Source organism: Bubalus kerabau, chromosome 4, assembly GCF_029407905.1.
Source record: "Bubalus kerabau isolate K-KA32 ecotype Philippines breed swamp buffalo chromosome 4, PCC_UOA_SB_1v2, whole genome shotgun sequence".
NCBI lineage: Eukaryota > Metazoa > Chordata > Mammalia > Artiodactyla > Bovidae > Bubalus > Bubalus kerabau.
Genome location: NC_073627.1, coordinates 48,691,842 through 48,713,031, shown reverse-complemented (window position 1 = coordinate 48,713,031; position 21,190 = coordinate 48,691,842). Strand labels below are relative to the sequence as shown.

At 43.8% G+C, this 21,190-nt stretch overlaps 1 long non-coding RNA gene across 1 annotated transcript in view; it reads right to left on the bottom strand.

Moving 5' to 3' along the window:
• Positions 1-429: 429 nt before the first annotated feature.
• The window catches only part of LOC129649631 (uncharacterized), a 64,486-nt gene continuing 43,725 nt past the window's right edge, over positions 430-21,190 (bottom strand). The window contains exon 3 of the long non-coding RNA XR_008713203.1: positions 430-1,007. This is a non-coding gene — a long non-coding RNA (uncharacterized LOC129649631). The remainder of the gene's footprint in view (positions 1,008-21,190) is intronic.

Below are 21,190 nucleotides of genomic sequence, written 5' to 3'. Positions count from 1 at the left end.
GGGCACAAGCTGGCATATGGTGGTCCAGGTAGTCTGGATGCTAAGCCTAAGATCTCAGTCGTGATACTGCCTATTAACCAAAATGGTTACTTCCTTTTGGCTTGGTGAAGAGACAGAAGGGTTTAATGATATTTAAGACAGATAACTGCCACGACTCAGTGACTGGTGAGATGGGGCTGGTGAGGGAGAGGAAGGAGTCAAGGGTTACAGCTTAGATTCTGGTTGGATAACCAATGGACCAAGCGTCCTTCACCTGTGGATGGGAATACAGGATGAGGGGAAGGTTTGTGGACAAAGGGGGAGGTAATGAATTAAGTTTGGGGCATGTTGGTTTTAGTATGCCTGTGGGATTTTGAAGCCGAATTGCATGGATTCAAGAAATAATCAGAATTCATCCATCCATTTAAGAAACATTTATTTAGTGTTTAATTTGACAATGTTATATACCAGATCCTGATCATGCATTGGCCAGGTGGCCCAGCATAATTTCCAGACTAAAGCCTGCTTTACCATGTCTATTTCCTTTTAAACAATCTTTTATTTAAAAAAATATTTATTTATTTATTCATTTGACTTCACCAGGTCTTAGTTGTGACATGTGGGATCTCGTTTTCTGACCAGGGATTGAACCCAGGCCCCCTGTATTGGGAAGGTGGAGACTTAGCCACTGGACCACCAGGGAAGTCCCTCACCGTGTTTATTTCTGATATCTTCTCTGGTATTATCTTGTTCTTTTCTTCAAAATTTCCACTCCTATCAGGCGTATCAATCATATGACAGCATCTGTGGTTAGGTGACATTTCCACCACTCACAGCCACATGTACACGACTGCCATTGTGTGGCAGGCACCTTTGTGCTAACTCGAGGTCTTCATGTGACAGGGGAGCCATCAGGGAAGACTTGGAAATTCTTGTCTCTCTGGGCCATCATTTCTTAAGGGTCTTCTCCTGCCTGACCCAGTGCCAGAGATGAGGAAGGTGAGATGCCAGGACTTCTGGAGCTCAGCCTGGGGAGGGGAAGGAATCACCCTCTGATAAGGGGAGGAGATGGGTTGCCTTGCAAAGACACTGTGAGGGGAGGTTGAGGTTGATCAAGACAAACCTGCAAACCCACTGATCTTGTCTCTGATTGTGCCTAAAACTGATGAGTATCACCGTGTGGTGAGGTGAAGCCACACCCACAGGCTGTGTGATGCAGGGCAGGTTGCTTTGTTTCTCTGAGTCTCACTTCCCATCTGTATGTGAATATGACAGCTACGTTGTCGGGATAGCATGCGGATTCCACAGCAAACTCTGCAAAGTACTTGGCACATAGTAGGTCCTCCCTTCCTGTCAATCATTGAGGGGTTCTTGACTTGCAACAGCATCCTATTTCAGTTATAGTTATGAATTCACTTGCTGTTCTATAAGTTTCTATAGGTATGTATGTAGGTGATGTGTTTTGTATGGATATGGTAAATCTATATTAGATTACATACGTTTTTATCTCCTGCAAAAGAAAAATGCATTTGGTTTACATTGGTGTAATATGTGTTTTTTCATTTTTGGGGGCCCCACGGCTTGTGGGATCTTAGCTTCCTAATCAGGGATCGAACCTGGACCCTTGGCAGTGCAACTGTGGCGTCTTAACCACTGGATCACCAGGCAATCCTCATGATTTTTTAATATAAATATACAGCATGGTTCTATTCCTCAACGTTTTACATTTCTGTTGAAAGTAGTATAACTGCAAAGAAGTTTCTAAGTGTTACCTATATTCCTGGACATTAACATACCTTACTGAATCTTATCTTTGTCTGTACTCATAGCCAGCTATATTTTCCCATAGTTACATCATGGTCTGACCCTTGTTTTGTATTTTTTGCATTGAGCATTTTCAAAAGTGCTTGTATGTGTGTGTGTGTATTCTGCTTTAACACCTTTGAATTGGTAAGCTGTGAGAGTTTCATAATATTCCGTTGCATGGATAGTCAATTAGTTAAGAAGGCACTTCTCAATGGTTTATATTTCAGTGTTGGCCTGTGACCATTTCTGAATAAAATAAAATATGATCTGGGGATGGAATCTTTTCTGGGATAATGGCTGTGTCCTTTGGGCACTTGGAGGGATCTTTTTTTTTCCTAAGTGAAGGTTTAATCTCTCAGTTTGAAACTTCTGCTAAAGGATTGGGGTTTGATTTCAGAACTCAAGTCTGCTTCTTCTCTTCTAGACCATGTGGGTAGACATCCTATTTAAGAAGCAAAAGTAACAATACCAACTGGTTCTTATTTAAACAAGAAGAGAGATGATTAGGGGGAAGGGATAAATTAGGAGATTGAGATGAACATAATACACTCAAATATATAATAAAATATATAGAATATATAATCAACAAAGACCTACAGTGGTGCAGGGAACTCTACTCAATATTTTTATAACCTATATGGGGAGAGCATCTGAAAAAGAACGGATATATGTATGGATAACTGAATCATTTTGCTGAATATCTGAAACTAATCCAACATTGTAAATCAACTATACTCCAATATAAAATAAAAATTAAATTGAAAAGGTAAGAGAAGTGATTTATGACCTTTTACCCAAGGGACAGACTGTTAAGGGGACCATATGTGCATGTGCTAGTCGCTCAGTCATGTCCGACCCTCTTCGCGATGCCATGGACTGTAGCCCGCCAAGCCATCCCCTTCTCCAGGAAGGGGAACATATAGGTGAGGATAATAGAAATAACAAGTTATCTTTATTGAGTACTAAGTAAGTGTCAGGAGCTGGTCTAAGTTCAGTGCACTCCTACCACAACCTGATGAGTTAGATACACTTCTCATCCCTGTTCTGCCAAAAACAGAGTTAAATCAGAGAAGTCAACTGACATGGTCAAGTTCACACAATCAGGAAGTGGATTTCCAAGACCTCAGGTCTAGCTTAAAATCCCAGTGGTGCTATTTGTAAACTGGATGTCCTTCAATAAACCAGTTGGCTGCTTTGATCCTCAACTTCTCATTGTCAAGTGGGAGCTGCAAGTCCCATTTCAAAGGATACAGGTTAGCATTAAGCAAGATGACCTTCTTTAGGAGGATTTACAAAGCAGTTTATCCAGTACCTACCATGAGATATGTGCTTGATAACAACGCCAGCCCCCTTTGCTCACCTCCCCCCAATGCTGGAATCTCAGTCTTCTGCCCAGCCTTCACCTCTGGTCCCAGAAAGATAACTCTGTTTACAATGGAAACGTTTGTGGTTCTCAATTGTCTTGTTATTTTGGCTTGTGAGCTCATTTTTTTTTCTTGGGAATATTGGCAACTCCTTTGGGCAATGCTTGCAGTAAGAGGCCAGATCCCTCCTTTCCAATTTCAATGAATTCAGTGAGCAAGGAAAGGTGAGCCTTAGGGTGGGAGCCCCAGGCATCAGAGAACATTTCCCCAAGACAATGCTCAGGTCAGGTTTTAACCCTTTGCTGGTTGGGAGGGACAGCTTTCGGAGGGCACACTCCTTACACTGTGAAGCCCTGGAGGTTCAGACAGGGCAGGAGAGGAGGTGACTCTCAACAGTCAGTGACTCCATCTGCTTGCCTCAGCCTCCTCTAAGCACAGGACTCCTGTATGCTGTGATTTTACTCCTGAGGATACCTAGACCAGAGGGTTGAATCTCCATAGGTTTTTCTCGAAGCTATAACTGGGAAAAAGTAAAACCAGCATTCCTAACATTTCCCCTTCTCTTTTATATTTTTCGCTACTGTGCTGGGCTGCCTCCTGTGCAGACTAAAGCCGCCTTGACTTTCCACCCTCCTCTCCAGTTCAAAACAGCATCTCACCTTCAGAAGTTTCTCCTGGCTTTTTAGTCTTTCCTTTCTAATTCCTTTGGGTTCCTTTGGAGAAGTTCTTGGGTAGGAGATGAGCAGCTGTGCTTGTTCTGAATCATGATTAGAACTAGAACCTAAATGAAACCTCTGTTTTCCTTCCGTTTTAGCATTACATATCCATAGCCCATTTAATGAGGTCTTAACCTTCCAAATTCACACAGGCTCACACACACATACACACATACGCAGAAGATCACTCTCCAGGCATTGCCAGGCTCAGGGAGAGGTGTGTTAGGAGAAGCTGGCAGACGCAGTTTTTGCCCACCCTCTGCCACGGACTCTTCCTTTGGGCATCACTAGACTGACAGTGGCACCCCACTCCAGTACTCTTGCCTGGAAAATCCCATGGGTGGAGGAGCCTGGTAAGCTGCGGTCCATGGGGTCACAAAGAGTCGGATATGACTGAACGACTTCACTTTCACTTTTCACTTTCATGCATTGGAGAAGGAAATGGCAACCCACTCCAGTATTCTTGCCTGGAGAATCCCAGGGACAGAGGAGTGTGGCGGGCTACCATCTATGGGGTCGCACAGAGTCGGACACGACTGAAGCAACTTAGCAGCAGCAGCAGACTTGCATATGACCTGATCTTTTGGGGCTCTGATGTTCAGATTTCTCTTTGATGCTACGAGATGCCCCAGTATCCTTCTGATACCCTACCTATTTTCTTTTTTAAAAAATTATTATTTATTTGGCTGTATCAAGTCTTAGTTGCAGCATGTGGACTCTTTCCTTGTGGTTCATGGACTCTCTACTTGTGGCATGCAGGATCCAGAATGCACAGGGTCAATAGATGCAGTGTGTGGGCTTAGTTGCTCTGTGGCATGTGGGATCTTAGTTTCCCTCTCAGGGATCAAATTCATGTTCCCTGCATTGTGAAGCAAATTCTTAACCACTGGGCCACCAGGGAAGTCCCCTATTTTCTTAAGATACTCACTTATGCATTTAACACATATTTATGGAGCTTCCACTATTTGTCAAGGACTGTGCTGAATGAAAAGTTGAATTGGCTTTATTACCATCGCTTACAATCAACAGTGCCTTAGCTAAGACACCCAGGTATAATTAAGGTTTATTCTACAGGTACAAATGTAGGGGACAAGGGGACATGAGTGAACCTAAACTAAGAATCATAGCCATGAATGGTGGACCTAGTAAATATACCCTTGTCTGGGCTCTTTCCACTGCACGTCACTGCCTTGGGGAGTTAATTGTCAAACTTTCTCTGCATTCTGCTAAGAACAGAAGGTGAATGTGCTACAGTGTATTATATCCCAAGGGGGAGGTTATCAGCCTCCTGGGTAATGTTGAGGCATTTGATGATATCCCTAACTGTTACAGCAGTACAACATGATAATTACAAACATGAATTTTGGGAACTAACAAATCTGGGTTCAAATCCTCGCTTTACCACTTCCTGGATAGATGACCTTGATTAACTTACTGAGTCTCAGTATCCTTCTCTGTAAAGCGGGGATCATTAGAATTACAACTGACAATTGTGTTTGTCAAGAAGCTTTACTGAGATAACAGTGCATGTAAACATTGAGCGCTACATGCCTGGCATAGAGGAAGCACTTCAGTTCAGTTGTTCAGTCGTGTCTGACTCTTTAGCACTCCATGGACTGCAGCACGCCAGGCTTCCCTGTCCATCACCTACTCCCGGAGCTTACTCAAACTCATGTCCATAAAGTCAGTGATGCCATCCAACCAGCTCATCCTCTGTTGTCCCCTTCTCCTCCCACCTTCAATCTTTCCCAACATCAGGGTCTTTTGCAGTGAGTCAGTTCTTCCCATCAGTGGTCAAAGTTTCAGCTTCAACATCAGTGCTTCCAATGAATATTCAGGACTGATTTCCTTTAGGATGGACTGGTTGGATCTCCTTGGAGTCCAAGGGACTCTCAAGAGTCCTCTCCAACACCACAGTTCAAAAGTATCAGTTCTTTGGTGCTCACCTTTCTTTATAGTCCAAGTCTCACATCCATACATGGCTACTGGAAAAACCATAGCTTTGATTAGACAGACCTTTGTAGGCAAGGTAACATCTCTGCTTTTTAATATGGACTTTAGGTTGGTCATAGCTTTTCTTTCAAGGAGCAAGCATCTTTTAATTTCATGGTTTTAGTCACCATCTGCAGTGAGTTTGGAGCCCAAGAAAATAAAGTCTGCCACTGTTTCCATTGTTTCCCCATCTATTTGCCATGAAGTGATGAGACCAGATGCCATGATATTAAGTTTTCTGAATGTTGAGCTTTAAGCCAACTTTTTCACTCTCCACTTTCACTTTCCTCAAGAGGCTTTTTAGTTCCTCTTCACTTTCTGCCAGAAGGGTGGTGTCATCTGCCTATCTGAGGTTACTGATATTTCTCCCAGCATTCTTGATTCCAGCAGGCACTTCATCCAGCCTGGCATTTCTCAAAATGTACTCTGAATATAAATTAAATAAGCAGAGTGACAATATATAGCCTTGACTTCTTTCCCAATTTGGAACCAGTCTGTTGTTCCATGTCCAGTTCTAACTGTTAATTCTTGACCTGCATACAGATTTTTCAGGAGACAGGTAAGGTGATCTCATATTCCCATCACTTGAAGAGTTTCCACAGTTTATTGTGATCCACACAGTCAAAGGCTTTGGCATAGTCAATAAAGCAGAAATAGATGTTTTTCTGGAACTCTCTTGCTTTTTGATGATCCAGTGGATGTTGGCAATTTGATCTCTGGTTCCTCTGCCTTTTCTAAATCCAGCTTGAACATCTGGACGTTCACGGTTCACATATTATTGAAGCCTGGCTTGGAGAATTTTGAGCATTATTTTACTAATATGTGAGATGAGAGCAATTATGCAGTAGTTTGAGTATTCTTTGGCATTGCCTTTCTTTTGGATTGGAATGAAAACTGACCTTTTCCAGTCCTGTGACCACTGCTGAGTTTTCCAAATTTGCTGGCATATTGAGTGCAGCACTTTCACAGCATCATCTTTTAGTGTTTGAAATAGCTCAACTGGAATTCCATCACCTCCACCAGCTTTGTTCATAGTGATGCTTTCTAAGGCTCACTTGACTTTGCATTCCAGGATGTCTGGCTGTAGGTCAGTGATCACACCGCCATGGTTATCTGGGTCATGAAAATCTTTTTTGTATTTTCTTTCTGTAAGAAGCAGAAAATCTTCTTAATATTTTCTGCTTCTCTTAGGTCCATACCATTTTTGTCCTTTATTGAGCCCATCTTTGCATGAAATATTCCCTTGGTATCTCTGATTTTCTTGAAGAGATCTCTAGTCTTTCCCATTCTATTGTTTTCCTCTATTTCTTTAAACTGATCACTGAAGAAGGCTTTCTTGTCTCTCCTTGCTATTCTCTGGAACTCTGCATTTAAATGAGTATAAATTTCCTTTTCTCCTTTGGCTTTTGCATCTTTTCTTTTCCCAGCTATTTGTAAAGCCTCCTCAGACAACCATTTTGCCTTTTTGCATTTCATTTTCTTGGGGATGATCTCGATCACTGCCTCCTGTACAATCTCAAGAAACTCTGTCCATAGTTCTTCAGGCACTCTATCAGGTCTAATCCCTTGAATCTATTTGTCACTTCTACTGTATAATCATAAGGGATTTGACTTAGGTCACATCTGATTGGCCTAGGTTTTCCCTACTTTCTTCAACTTAAGTTTGAATTTGGCAATAGGAATTCATGATTTGAGCCACAGTCAGCTCCTGATCTTGTTTTTGCTAACTGTATAGAGCTTCTCCATCTTTGGCTGCAAAGAATATAATCCATCTGATTTCGGTATTGACCATCTGGTGATGTCCAAGTCTTCTCTAGTGTTGTTGGAAGAGGGTGTTTGCTATGACCAGTTCATTCTCTTGGCAAAACTCTATTAGCCTTTGCCCTGCTTCATTCCGTACTCCAAGGCCAAATTTGCCTGTTACTCCATGTGTTTCTTGACTTCCTACTTTTGCATTCCAGTCCCCTATAATGAAAAGGACATATTTTTTGGGTGTTAGTTCTAGAAGATATTGTAGGTCTTCATAGAACCATTCAACTTCAGCTGCTTTAGCATTATTGGTCAGTGCATAGGCTTGGATTACTGTGATACTGAATGATTTGCCTTGGAAACAAATAGAGATCATTCTGTCATTTTGAGATTGCATCCAAGTACTGCATTTCAGACTCTTTTGTTGACTATCATGGCTGTTCCATTTCTTCTAAGGGATCCTTGCCCACAATAATAGACATAGTGGTCATCTGAGTTAAATTCACCCATTCAAGTCCATTTTAGTTCACTGACTCCTAAAATGTCAACGTTTACTCTTGCCGTCTCCTGTTTGACCACTTCCAATTTGCCTTGATTCATGGACCTGACATTCCAGGTTCCTATGCAATATTGCTCTTTACAGCATCGGACCTTGCTTCTATCACCAGTCATATCCACACCTGGATGTTGTTTTTGCTTTGGCTCCATCTCTTCAGTCTTTCTGGAATTATTTCTCCACTGAACTCCCATAGCATACTGAAATCTGACTTATTATATTCTTTGCAGCCAAAGATGGAGAAGTTCTAAACTGTCAGCAAAAAGAAGATCGGGAGCTGACTGTGGCTCAGATAGTTAATTCCTTATTGCCAAATTCAAACTTAAATTGAAGAAAGTAGGGAAAACCACTAGACCATTCAGATATGACCTAAATCAAATCCCTTATGATTATACAGTGGAAGGGAGAAATAGATTTAAGGGACTAGATCTGATAGACAGAGTGCATGATGAATTATGGATGGAGGATCGTGACATTGCACAGAGACAGGGAGCAAGACCAGCCCAAAGAAAATGAAATGCAAAAAGCAAAATGGCTGTTTGAGGAGGCCTTACAAATAGCTGTGAAAAGAAGAGAAGCAAAAAGCAAAGGAGAAAAGGAAAGATATAAACATCTGAATGCAGAGTTTCAAAGAATAGCAAGAAGAGATAAGAAAGCCTTCTTCAGCGATCAATGCAAAGAAATAGAGGAAAACAACAGAATGGGAAAGACTAGGGATCTCTTCAAGAAAATCAGAGATACCAAAGGAACATTTCATGCAAAGATGAGCTCGATAAAGGACAGAAATGGTATGGACCTAACAGAAGCAGAAGATATTAAGAAGAGATGGCAAGAATACACAGAAGAACTGTACAAAAAAGATCTTCACGACCCAGATAATCACGATGGTGTGATCACTGACCTAGAGCCAGACATCCTGGAATGTAAAGTCAAGTGGGCCTTAGAAAGCATCACTACGAACAAAGCTAGTGGAGGTGATGGAATTCCAGTTGAGCTATTCCAAATCCTAAAAGATGATGCTGTGAAAGTGCTGCACTCAATATGCCAGCAAATTTGGAAAACTCAGCAGTGGCCACAGGATTGGAAAAGGTCAGTTTTCATTCCAGTCCCAAAGAAAGGCAATGCCAAAGAATGCTCAAACTACCGCACAATTGCACTCATCTCACACGCTAGTAAAGTAATGCTCAAAATTCTCCAAGCCAGGCTTCAGCAATATGTGAACCGTGAACTTCCTGATGTTCAAGCTGGTTTTAGAAAAGGCAGAGGAACCAGAGTTCAAATTGCCAACATCCACTGGATCATCAAAAAGCAAGAGAGTTCCAGAAAAACATCTATTTCTGCTTTATTGACTATGCCAAAGCCTTTGACTGTGTGGATCACAATCAACTGTGGAAAATTCTGAAAGAGATGGGAATACCAGACCACCTGATCTGCCTCTTGAGAAATCTGTATGCAGGTCAGGAAGCAACAGTTAGAACTGGACATGGAACAACAGACTGGTTCCAAATAGGAAAAGGAGTACGTCAAGGCTGTATATTGTCACCCTGTTTATTTAACTTATATGCAGAGTACATCATGAGAAATGCTGGACTGGAAGAAACACAAGCTTGAATCAAGACTGCCGGGAGAAATACCAATAACCTCAGATATGCAGATGACACCACCCTTCTGGCAGAAAGTGAAGAGGAACTCAAAAGTCTCTTGATGAAAGTGAAAGTGGAGAGTGAAAAAGTTGGCTTAAAGCTCAACATTCAGAAAACGAAGATTATGGCATCTGGTTCCACCACTTCATGGGAAATAGATGGGGAAACAGTGGAAACAGTGTCAGATTTTATTTTTTGGGGCTCCAAAATCACTGCAGATGGTGACTGCGGCCATGAAATTAAGAGATGCTTACTCCTTGGAAGGAAAGTTATGACCAACCTAGATAGCATATTCAAAAGCAGAGACATTACTTTGCCAACAAAGGTTCGTCTAGTCAAGGCTATGGTTTTTCCTGTGGTCATGTATGGATGTGAGAGTTGGACTGTGAAGAAGGCTGAGCGCCAAAGAATTGATGCTTTTGAACTGTGGTGTTGGAGAAGACTCTTGAGAGTCCCTTGGACTGCAAGGAGATCCAACCAGTCCATTCTGAAGGAGATCAGACCTGGGATTTCTTTGGAGGGAATGATGCTAAAGCTGAAATTCCAGTACTTTGGCCACCTCATGAGAAGAGTTGACTCATTGGAAAAGACCCTGATGCTGGGAGGGATTGGGGGCAGGAGGAGAAGGGGCCGACAGAGGATGAGATGACTGGATGGCATCACTGACTCGATGGACGTGAGTCTGAGTGAACTCCGGGAGTTGGTGATGGACAGGGAGGCCTAGCGGGCTTCGATTCATGGGGTTGCAGAGTCGGACACGACTGAGCGACTGATCTGATCTGATCTGGTCTGATGGTGATGTGATGTCAATGACCATGACCAATGCCAAGTTATTCGTCTTGGTAGATGCACTGTGGCCTCCAAGTGGTTAATATTAAGCAATTCTATTCAACAAGTAGCCTGTCTAGTTTCCTGGCAGCTAGATACTAGGGCCGTGAAGAAGACGGTATTGATGTGTGCTGTGGGGTGGGAGCAGCTGGTCCTGAGTGTCTTCATGTTGTCCATGTAAGTTTGCCTTTGCTATCATTCATGGTGAAGACCTCTGGGGAGCTCCAACCCACTAGGGTGATCAAGCCTTGGAGAGCATCCAGAGTGACTTTGCAGAAAAGATTTCAAAGACCCTCTGCAGCTCAGCAGAGTCAGAATTAGTGGTGCTGTAGATGAGGCAGAGACCCCAGTCAGACTCCTAGTCTCACCAAAGTATGTTTCTTTCATCCAACAGCAGAATCTCCCAGCCCAGTGGGTTCATTTTGGAAGCAAATCCAGTGGGTAGGTCTTATCTGCCATGCAGTTGCTATTATTGAATAAAATTGCCACAACGAGGGTAAGTCAGCTTCTCATCTTCTTTGGTGCCACTTCATGGCACCGAGGATGGGAATACCAGGAGGGAGTCCCCACCTGAGGAGTGAGGCAAAACCCAAGCCTGGAGGTCAATCCCTAGGAGATCCCAGGACAGATAAATCATTAGATGTCTGTAAGGGGGCTGTGAATGAGAACTGTCCCTCAGCCTGGACCACAATGCCGCAAACCCTTTAAAGATGGCTACAAAGGGAATTTTTTAAATCTCAAGGTTATTATATAATTTTAAAAGTTTAATATCATGTACAATAAAAACCATAGATTATTAATATTTAAATGCCGACCATTTTCCTTTTAAAGTATCTGGGAGAGAAAGAATGAGAGAGAGAGAGAGAAGAGAGAGAAAGAAGCAAAGATAGAGACCAAAGCAGGGAGAGAGAAAGCTTTCAAATATCATTTAACGCCTAAATGTCACAGGCTTAAAAAATTCAACAGAATTCTCATGAATTCTTTCCCACAGGGGGCTACCCTTTAAACAATGACCTTTCAAAAACCCCAGGCACACAAACAGCCCTGATTCTGATGACGTGTGTTCTTTTTCAGCCTGGACATTCTGCTGTTGACAGGATGAATTTCTTCAACCCAAATGGGCAGTGTTCGGGGTGGTAGATCATGGGATCTAACAGATTCTTGTGAACTACATCTGTCTGGAGTAATTGAGTTCCTGGTTCTTTCAAGATAAGATGATTTAAATAGTTGTCTTTCCCTCTGGTTGTAAAAATTGCATCCTGCCCTTCTAGCTATTGTGATTTACCTGAAGACTCTGGGGGAGGCAGGGTTGGAGTCCAGAGTAAGACATAGAAAATATATTAATTACATTGCAGGTGCCACTTCCCCAAAGATCTCAAAAAATGGCTCAAAAGGCAGTGTTTTGCTGTGGGAAAAAAGATAAAAAGGCATGGTACTTGAAAATCTGAAGGCCTGGCTTGTTTTGGCATCATTAATAAGCTCCCAGAGGGAGCTACAGAGTGGCCAGACAGAGAAGTCTTTCAGGTAATTGCAGATCTTTTCAAGGCTACTGGAGATAGTAACCCTCTTGAGAAAACAAGTAGTAAGAATGCTGCTTAAAATAAGAACTTTGGACAGTTGCAGGGACTTCCCTCGTGGTCCAGTGGTTAAGAATCCAACTTGCCATGCGGTGAACTCGAGTTCAATCCCTGGTCAGGGAACTAAGAGCCCACATTCTGCAAAGTAATTCAGCCGACATGCCACAACTACCGAGCCTGTGCCCCCCGGAACCAGTGTACCACAATGAAAGATCCCACGTGCTGCAACTAACATCCTACACAACCAAAAATCAAACAAATATTAAAAAAAAACAATTGCATACTCAGAGACTGATTAATCTCTATAATTAATATTAAATATGTTTATATATGGAAGTGATCTTCCCAACTCAGACCGGTGTAGAATCAGACCACTCTGTGCCAAGTTCAGCAGATCCTACAAATTTACACACAGAAATCCTTTTCCTAGCTAAGGGGTTCACAAGCTGTTGGTTAGGAGGACTGGAACTTAAGTATCTGAATTTTGCTCTGTACGGTATGATTACAATTCTATTCTCAGTGCTTTGCCAATCCTCAAATACAGCAACCCTTTCAGGTATTAAGAGAAGGGTAAGCTCTGTAAATAGTTGTCCCTACTGTCTTCCATTCCTTTCTTCCATCCTCTCTTGAACCCATTCTAATAACCTTTCAAAGCCCCCAGGAATCAGTGATAAATCCAGTGGCCAAGTCTCATGCTCTCTGAACTTTCAAAAGCATTGACTTGGTAGATCACCCCCTTCCTTCCTGAAATACTTTCTCCGCTTAGCTTCCAGGGACCATAGTCTCCTGGTTTTTCTATTGCTCCCCCACCCCACCCGCTTCCCTGATTCCTCCTTAGTGTCCCTTCCTGGTTTCTTTAACCTTCTTGACATTTAAACTGCAGAGAATGCCAGGGCTCAGCCAATAGACCTTGTCTCTGCTTTGCCTACATCCAGTCCTTGGTGATTGAATCCGATGTAATGGTTTTAACAACCATCTCTAGGTTGATGCATAAGAAATCACTGCTTTAGGCCTTACCTGGTGGTCCAGTGGTTAAGACTCGGTGCTTCTAATGTAAGGGATGCGGGTTCAATACCTGGTCAGGGAACTAAGATCCCACATGTCATGCAGCCAAATAGTAGCAAATAAATAAAAGTAGCAAAAAACTGTTTAAAAATAATAAATCTATAGTTCAATAAAATAAATCACCATTTTATAGGTCCAAGTGGTTGAATATTGATACTTTCATATCATTAAACCTAATAACTTCCATCACCACCCATGGACTCCAGATATCTTTACCTATCTGTGTATGGGGCTTGATAGTTTCTCTAAATGTCCAAGACACATGATAAGCATAACACTCTTGCTTATTTCTGTTAATGACAATTCCATTGTTTTGAGTTGTTCAGCTAAAAATCCTTGAGTCCTTTGTTCCTCTGACAACCAACAACGAATCCACCTGCAAATCCTTTTGATCGAACTTCAAAATATATCCAACGCTGACATCTGTCGTCCTCTCCACAAGTTGGCTCAGGGTGTTACAATCTCTCACCTGGCTCACGCTATGTTTTCTAAGTGGTATCCTTGCTCTCTCCTTGCCCCCTACAGCAGCATGGGAACTCTTGTTAAAACACAATTTTGATCATGTAAATTCTTTGCCCAAAACCTCTGACTTAGAGTCAAAGTCCTTGCAAGGCTTCCCAGTCTCTGTAGAGACCTAGCTGCTGTTTTCTCCCTGGACTTAACTTTGAACCTCTCCCTCTCACCCATTCCAGGCACACTGGTTCCTTGTTCTCCTGGACAAGCTTCTGCCTTAGGACCTTTGCACTGGTTAGTTTTTCTGCCTGGAATGCTTCTTCCCTGGATAGCTATATGGTTCACTTTCCTATTGTTCTGTTTTGGAAAAAATAGAGATATTTCCACTACCTACTGCTATGTGTCTGTCTGTGTGCCAAGTGCTACGGATACAGTGACAGAAAAGCTATACAGTTCCTACCCTTGTGGAGCTTTAGCTTAATGGGGGAGACAGATACTAACCAAATAATCACACAAGCATGCGTAAGTGGAGTTCAGATGAGTGCTGTAAAAGAGAGATACTCCCGCAATGAGAGCTTCATGGAAGACTTCTCAGAGGAGATGATACTTGAGCAGGAAAGATGGAGAGACATGGTTCTCTTGGTGTGTTGATTGGTGCAGATATGGGCATGTGACTCTTGCTGGGCCAATGACTGTTGCCAGGCCTCCATGCCCTGGGGGTTTTCTAACAGGATGTGGGAGAAAGTGATCCCTTTTCTGATAGGAAGCTGAGCCTTTGGCTGTGACCCAGAGATGCTGGTGGCTACATCTTTGTGGTGGGAAAGATGATTCCTTTCCTGCTGATAGAAAGAATCAAGACCACATTCGAAATAACTTAGATGGTCTGGATGGAGAGCTCTGACAGCTGGGGAGGCTGCTGGTCCAGTGTCCCCAAATACAGCTCTCTCCCTGGGTTACAGGAGACATTAAGCTAGTGGGGCAGCAGGAGAAGGGGACAACAGAAGATGAGATGGTTGGACGGCACCCCCAACTCGATGGACGTGAGTTTGAGCAAACTCTGGGAGTTGGTGATGGACAGGGAGGCCTGGCGTGTTGCAGTCCATGGGGTCGCAAAGAGTCAGACACGACTGAGTGAACTGAACTGAAGTTAGTGGGGCATTTTTAGCAAGTTCAGTTTAGGGATTTCTGTCCCTTGAGATGTGGGCATCCTGACAAATCCTTTTCTCTCCCTAAGAGGAACAGAGGGGCGAAGCTCTGGGAGGAAGAGCCCAGCTTGACAAGATCCGGGGCCTCCTTCAGGTCCTCTCCTCCTCCTTGGCATCTGGGGTCTCTTCCTCACCAGGGCTGGGCCAGGAGGGAGGAGGGTCTGGCTTCTGGGGGATTTGAGGAAGGCCCTCACAAGGAACATGGACAGAGCTGAACCAGGCAAAGCCTCAGTTGCTTTTTCAAGAGTTCTCGCCTTTTCTAAAAGGGGCAATTAAGGTCTAGAGAAAATAACTCTCTGAGCCCAAGATTAAATACTTATCACATCATCTGTGGGTACCAACCCGCAGGGAACAAATGAACCTCCCCGAGCCTATAGCCCGGCCTCAAGCCCACAGTGGGCCCTTCAACCCGCCTTCAACAAACCATCCATTGCCTACACTCTGATGGGAAAAGGTTAAATAACTCCCACATCTGAATTTCACTCTAGATTTCCTCTGGGTCGGGGAGAACCTAATTACAAAAATGTCCCATGTTTCACTAGACATGGAAAGACATTAGAGAAAACCAAGACAATGGAGAAGTCTTTCCAAATAATCTATTTTAAAAAGTTAGGGGTGAAATTGCAATGTACAGATTAACTTCCTTTTAAAATGGAGCTGAATTTCAAAAGTAGAAAGGAGAACTGAGCCAGTCAATTTTAGCAGAAGCTAAAGAAACGCTGGGCTGGAAGTGGCACAAGCTGGAATCAAGATTTTCGGGAGAAATATCAATAACCTCAGATATGCAGATGACACCACCCTTATGGCAGAAAGTGAAGAGGAACTCAAAAGCCTCTTGAGGAAAGTGAAAGTGGAGAGTGAAAAAGTTGGCTTAAAGCTCAACATTCAGAAAACTAAGATCATGGCATCTGGTCCCATCACTTCATGGGTAATACATGGGGAAACAGTGGAAACAGTGTCAGACTTTATTTTTTGGGGCTCCAAAATCACTGCAGATGGTGACTGCGGCCATGAAATTAAAAGATGCTTACTCCTTGGAAGGAAAGTTATGACCAACCTAGATAGCATATTCAAAAGCAGAGACATTACTTTGCCAACTAAGGTCCATCTAGTCAAGGCTATGGCTTTTCCAGCGGTCATGTATGGATGTGAGAGTTGGACTGTGAAGAAAGCTGAGCGCCAAAGAATTGATGCTTTTGAACTGTGGTGTTGGAGAAGACTCTTGAGAGTCCCTTGGACTGCAAGGAGATCCAACCAGTCCATTCTGAAGGAGATCAGCCCTGGGATTTCTTTGGAAGGAATGATGCTAAAGCTGAAACTCCAGTACTTTGGCCACCTCATGCGAAGAGTTGACTCATTGGAAAAGACTCTGACGCTGGGAGGGATTGGGGGCAGGAGGAGAAGGGGACAACAGAGGATGAGATGGCTGGATGGCATCACTGACTCGATGGACGTGAGTCTGAGTGAACTCCGGGAGTTGGTGATGGACAGGGAGGCCTGGCGTGCTGTGATTCATGGGGTCGCAAAGAGTCGGACACGACTGAGTGACTGAACTGAACTGAACTGAACTGAAAGGATCTGAAAACAACATGAATATTCTGGACACCATCTACAGCAGGAAATGGAGAGAAGTCTAAAAGCCAACAATTAATATTAGAGAAGTCACTTTTTAAAAATATGCAAGTATTTGAAACAAGAATATTTTGTCTTGTATTTTCCAAAAAAAAAAAAAAATACTTATCACAAAATGTTTCCTTTTTCTTTCTTATCTCTTACTGTAAACCTTTCCTGGTATAAAATGTGAGAAGCTCTTAGGGTAAAAATCAAGTCTTTCTTTGCCTCCTCAGGTCATCAGTTCCTCTCCTTGGAGACAGTTTTTCATGAATCCTTGCAGAGGGATTTTATACAGACAAGTGACTACATAAATCTGAGCGCTTCTGGTTCCACACAGCTTCCTGCTATGCACACTCTTTCGTCTCTAACTCTTAGTACTTACTATATTTTGGATATTGTTTCATATAAGTGTGCAGTAAAGCTGCCTCATTCTTCTCATAAGTCCCAGAACATTCCACTGGGTAGAGGTAGATGTGCCTAACCATCTTCCCAATTAATGGATTATTTCCATTACCAACGCTTTCCTGAGTGTTCAAAAGGTGATATGCATATCTTTCAGTCTGTGTACCAGGCTCTCTGTAGAGTAAATGGAGGATGTTTTCCCTTTAATTTTCATTTTGTCCTTTTCTGGATCTGCAATACACTCTCTTAGTCCAGAGAGAGGGTGTAATTAGAAGCAGATCATAGAACAAAATATGGGCAAAGTCAGAACTGGGGCTTCCCAGGTGGCACTAGTGGTAAAGAACCTGCCTGCCAATTCGGGAGATCCAAGAGATGGGGGCTGGATCCCTGGGTTAGAAAGATCCCCTGGAGAAGGGAATGGCAACCCACTCCAGTATTCTTGCCTGGAGAATTCCACGGATGGAGGAGCCTGGTGGGCTCCAGTCTCTGGGTTTGCAAAGATCAGACATGACTGAAGCATGCAGCATGCACACAAAGTCAGAATTAGAACTCAGACACTGGATCTCCTCGTCCACCCAGCATGGCCCTGCCCACCTCCACGTGCCCACCCCCATCACCAGCTCTCCAGAGAAGCAGGTAACAGTTGCTGAGCTGGGGAAGGTGTGGGAGTGGGGCTGGGGTGGAGGGTGATTACACTTCAAGCTATTGATAAGACAGGGCACCAAGGGAGGATTTTATCCAGGGTGTTTAGGACCTGGGGAAGGAAAGGCTGAAGCTGCAGGGCCCAGAAAATGAACTTAGAAGTGAAAACCAAAGGCAACTATCCATTTTTCTCTTTTTCTATTTTAGCAGAACTTTTAACTGGGTTTATAGACATGGGAGGAAGGGGAGGGTGGGATGAATTGCGAGATTTGCTGTTATTGTTCAGCGACTAAGTCATGTCCAACTCTTTGCAACCCCATGAACTGCAGCAAACCAGGCTTCTCTGTCCTCCACTAGCTCCTGGTGTTTGCTCAAATTCATGTCCATTGAGTCGGTGATGCTATCTAACCATCTCATCCTTTGCCACCCACTTCTTTTGCCTTCAATCTTTCCCAGCACGTGTGAAATAGATAGTTAATGGGAAGCTGCTTTGTAGCACAGGGAGCTCAGCTTGGTGCTCTGTGATGACCCCACCTAGAGGGGTGGGATGGAGGTGGGGGGGTCTATCTAAACATATAGCTCACTCACTTCGTTGTGCAGCAGAAACTACACAAGATTGTAAATCAGATATGCTCCGATTTAAAAAAAGAAAACAACTAGCGTGCAAAAGCTGGGAACGTGTTAGGTTTCTTTGTGCAGCTGAATTGAAACTTACCTGATGCCGAAGGCGGGCATGGTTGAGTGTGTTGAGTCTTTATGATTCTGACCATGGATTTGTCCTGGGCTACCTGAGCTCCATTTGCTAGATCACCTTTCAGCCTTGGTCAGAGTGTAAATGGAGCCATGAGAGAGCTGTGGGCGGGCCCAAGGAGTCAGGAGCCCCGGTCCTCAGCTGGCTCTGCGGTTGCCAATACGTTGTTACGCGGATTTATGCAAAGAATTCCCTTTCCCCGGGTCTCAGTTTCCTTATATCCAGAAAATGAGAAGTTTGAATCAGAAAATTTCTAAAAGTCCCTTCCAGCTGTGATGCTCAGAGCTCTGACCCAGACGTTTGACGGGATCTCCCTCTCTTCCCAGCTCTCTCCTCTGAACTCCCCACGGCATTTTAGTGGTCTCACCCTTAAACCACGGTCAGATTTCACCCTTCGTCTCTCTTCCTCTTGAAGTCCTCTGAGGTCAGACTCTCGGGCTTTTTCCTGTCATCCCCTTGTCTAGCTTCTAGAATAGCACCTTAGGTATGATGTGTGCTCATATACCTTGTCAAATAGATGACTTGTGGGTACAGACATGTTCTGGTTCAAGATAGAATGGAGAGCAAAGTGTAGACAAAGGTCTGACCATGAAAGAAACATTGTGGGACTCTCATGTGGTTGGTCTGACAGTACTGTCTCCAATGACACATGGGTTCATGGGGGTCCTTGTGTAAAGGAAAGTGTTTGGGGAGATTTAGGAGTTTGGTGGCTGACTTTATTTTTCTGGGCTCCAAAATCACTGCAGATGGTGACTGCAGCCATGAAATTAAAAGATGCTTACTCCTTGGAAGGAAAGTTATAACCAACCTAGACAGCATATTCAAAAGCAGAGACATTACTTTGCCAACAAAGGTCCGTCTAGTCAAGGCTATGGCTTTTCCAGTGGTCATATATGGATGTGAGAGTTGGACTATAAAGAAAGCCTAGCACAGAAGAATTAATGCTTTTGAACTGTGGTGTTAGAGAAGAATCTTGAGAGTCCCTTGGACCACAAGGAGACCCAACCAGTCCATTCTAAAGGAGATCAGTCCTGAGTGTTCATTGGAAGGACTGATGTTGAAGCTGAAACTCCAATACTTTGGCCACCTGATGTAAGAGCTGACTCATTGGAAAAGACCCTGATGCTGGCCAAGATTGAGGACAGGAGGAGAAGGGCAAACAGAGGATGAGATGGTTGGATAGCATCACCGACTCAATGGACATGGGTTTGGGTGGACTCCAGGAGTTGGTGATGGACAGGAAGGCCTGGTGTGCTGTGGTTCATGGGGTCGCAAAGACACGACTGAGCGACTGAACTGAACTGAGGAGTTTGGTATTAATAGATACACATTCAGTTCAGTTCAGTCACTCAGTCATGTTTGACTCTTTGCAACTTCATGGACTGCAGCATGCAAGGCCTCCCTGTCCACCACCATCTCCTGGAGTTCACTCAGACTCACGTCCAACGAGTCAGTGATACCATCCAGCCATCTCATCTTCTGTCGTCCCCTTCTCTTCTGCCCCCAATCCCTCCCAGCATCAGAGTCTTTTCCAATGAGTCAACTCTTCACATGAGGTGGCCAAAGTACTGGAGTTTCAGCTTTAGCATCATTCCTTCCAAAGAAATCCCAGGGCTGATCTCCTTCAGAATGGACTGGTTGGATCTCCTTGCAGTCCAAGGGACTCTCAAGAGTCTTCTCCAACACCACAGTTCAAAAGCATCAATTCTTTGGCGCTCAGCTTTTTTCACAGTCCAACTCTCACATCCATACATGACCACTGGAAAAACCATAGCCTTGACTAGACGGACCTTTGTTATTATTATTATTAAAAGAATCTGAAAAAGAATATATGTATATAACTGAATCATTTTGTTGTACACCTGAAATTAACACAGCATTGTAAGTCAACTATGCCTGTGTGTGCATAAGTCACTTCAGTCATGTCCAACTCTTTGCAACCCTATGGACCGTAGCCCACCTGCCTCCTCTCTTCCTGGGATTCTCTAGGCAAGAATACTGGGGCAAGTTTCCATGCTCTCCTTCAGGGGATCTTCCCAGCCCAGGGATCAAACTTGTGTGTCTTGCATCTCCTGCCTTTGCAGGTAGATTCATTACCACTAGCACCACAATTCAATTTTTTTTTTCCTTAGAGAAAAGAAAGAGTGTATGGCATTCAAATCAGATGGGCCACTCTGTCCCTGTGCCAGCTGGTGGCCTTTGATGAACTTCTTTACACATTAGTGCAAGGAACTTTCTCCTGGGGGAATGTCAATACCTGCTCTCCAGGTTGCTGCCTTGCTGAAGAGGCTGATGTCAAGCTTTTATTGCAGCCTCTGGCACATGACAGGGCCTTGGGGAAAGTCCATTCCCTTTCTTCCTATATCCCAACGCATCCTTGCAACATCTTTTTGGGGGAGAAAAAGGACCCAGAGGCAAAGGCCAGAGCTGCTTGCTTTCTCCAGGGAAGGGCTGTGCTCAGTCGTGTCCAACTCTCTGCAACCCCAAGGACTGTAGCCCGCCAGGCTCCTCTGTTCACGGTGATCCTCCAGGCAAGAATACTGGAGTGGGTGGCCATGCCCTCCTCCAAGGGATCTTCCCAACCCAGGGATCGAGCCCAGGTCTCCCGCATTGCAGGTGGATTCTTTACAGTCTGAACCACCAGGGAAAGGGAGGGTTACTACTACTACTACTAAGTCGCTTCAGTTGTGTCCGACTCTGTGCGACCCCATAGACGGCAGCCCATCAGGCTCCCCCATCCTTGGGATTCCCCAGGCAAGAACACTGGAGTGGGTTGCCATTTCCTTCTCCAATGCAGGAAAGTGAAAAGTGAAAGTGAAGTCGCTCAGTCGTGTCCGACTCTTAGCGA